Here is a 2,461-nt window from a genome sequence, read left to right as displayed (position 1 = left end):
GGGAAATGGACTCATGTTCTTTCTAACTCCTGCTGAGCTTCTCTGTCTTTTCCATCACTGCTAGATTCAAAGCTCTCACCGCTACCTGGAACATTCAGCATCACTAATTCTCTGGTTTTAATGTAAAATGCTCTGTACCTGCTGCCACCTAGTGGTAAGAACATTACATGATTACGCCGCTAGTCATCACTACAGCAGAGACTCGAAGATGGCATTATTTACAGATATTTAATTCATTTTCAAAAAAATCTTTTAAAACCAATTACTGTATTTCCCGGACTATAGAGCGCACCATACTATAAGCCGCACCTTCAAATTTTTTGGGGGGAAAAAAACAACAACTGGAAACTACATATATCAGCCGCACCGGGCTGCAGGCCGCTGGTATCTCTGCTGCTCTCAGTTTCCCATAAGGACCCAGCAGAGAGCAGCAGAGGGCTGGCAAATAAATCTGCTGGATACATTAAGGACGCAGTTCTTCGTCTCCAAAGCCGAACCATCGTTTTGTTCATGCCGAGTTTACGTGCAGCGGCTCTATTTCCCTCCTGTAGAGCCAGATCGACAACTGCATCATATCAGTTTGAAAACATTTCTCCGTCGTGCCTGCTGCTGGCATGTGGTTGTTCTAAATTAGCGGTTCTCAACGTGGGCGGTACCGCCCCCCAGGGGGCGTTCAGAGGACTGCAGGGGGCGCTGGCGGACATTTTTACAAAAGGGGGGCGCTGGGATGCCTCTGGGGGGCGTTTGGTCGAAGGTAAACTTTACACCTTAAATGCACAACAATACCAGTTTAGACTTTGAGCAACTTGGTAAAACTGTATTGTGTAACATTAAATCATGCTTGGCTGCAACTGTATCGATGGCAGTTCTTCTTCTATTCAGTGTTTGTAGCTTCTGTTAGCTTCTTGGCGCAGCTCCGTTCTCCTGCTACTGGTAGCTAAAATCACGATACCCTCACTGAGTATCCCTCTGAAAAATGAACCCATTTAAATAAAGAAATAAAGAAATCCCTCCATGGGTGATACCATGATAGAGAGCGTTCATTTTATAGCGTTAACACGGAGCTGTAAGTGGTCCGGTATGAAACGGGTGTGATAGAACAACACAGCACTTTTACATTTCAATAATCAGAATGCAGAAATTGTTTCCGTTGTTTTAAAAGGTTTATGTCAGTCTGCCTTTTCCCCATCGATACGCTTCCCCACCGCCCTGCACCTTAAGGGGTTAAAAAAAGACGTTCACATTGCGCTAAACTCTGAAACAGGAGAAGCGGGACATAAAACGGAGCGACGAACTAGATGTGAATTATGGCATAAAAACAGAGAATCCGACGCTGAACAGTGAAAAATCAACACATGATGTGAAACATGACGATTAGACGGAGCAGCAGGTGATGAGTGAAGATTGCTGATGGTGAATAAACGATAAAATAAATGCAGCAACAGGAAAGAAACTAAAGTGGACATAGCAATAAACCAAGAGAGGATAATACTAATCAAATGAAACTAAATGGAAATGAATGAAGAACAAAATGCAAGAATAAACTAAGAAACTAAAGTAAATACAGAGGAATAAACTGGTATGGCAAGACCTTTAGAGCAATAATTAATACAGAGACTGAAGATGGCAAGAATAAACAGACACTATTTCCAGATAAAAGGTAAAATAATATTGTTTTAGTGCCATGGGTTTGTTGAGACCACATCTAGTACTGAGAATAAATATATCTTACAGACCATAACAGTAAAGAACTGATCACTTATTTATGTTTTTATTAGATTTGATATATTTATTTCTTCAATATTATTGTTCATGTCAGTGTTAATGTCATGAGGCTGATGACTCCATGACACTTTGACTCATTAGGATTTGATCAAGAACCAGATTTGTTCTTTGTAATTTCTGTCCAGTAAAACTATTAATCTATAATCAATAGTCAGGTCTATATAAAGATATAATCCATGTTTCTGTCTCATATTTGTATTAAAAGGAACTTTAGTTTTTCCACTGAAAGCTCTGGTTTGAACAATAAATGCCACATGAAGTTTTATGGATGATGCTCTGATGTCCCATTCTCCTGAAGGCAGCACAGAGCTGCACCACCAGAAACCCTGAAGAGAAGAAGAGCTATGATTAATGTAGTTACAGTTCTATCCATGTTTTAATGCTGCAGCTCAGTCGGTTGCTAATAGTTCAGAGTTTAAACTGGCATGTTGAACATCTTTAATCTGGTCATTTAGTGGAATATTTACAACTAGAAAATGGCACAAAATAAGAATATTGTTTCCACTCTGATTGGCTGCTGTTACAGATTTTAACTTTAATGTTTGTTGCATTTTTCTTAGACGCCTGTGAAAATAATTTCTATTCTCATGACTTTTTTGTTCTCTGGGAAATTATTTTGTTGATAAAAACAGAAACAAGCATAAAAATCAAAACATCTACAATAGTGATAGTAATA

The sequence above is a fragment of the Poecilia reticulata genome, chromosome 2 (assembly GCF_904066995.2).
Source record: "Poecilia reticulata chromosome 2, P_reticulata-male-v2, whole genome shotgun sequence".
Taxonomy (NCBI): domain Eukaryota; kingdom Metazoa; phylum Chordata; class Actinopteri; order Cyprinodontiformes; family Poeciliidae; genus Poecilia; species Poecilia reticulata.
This window is presented reverse-complemented; position numbering follows the sequence as displayed.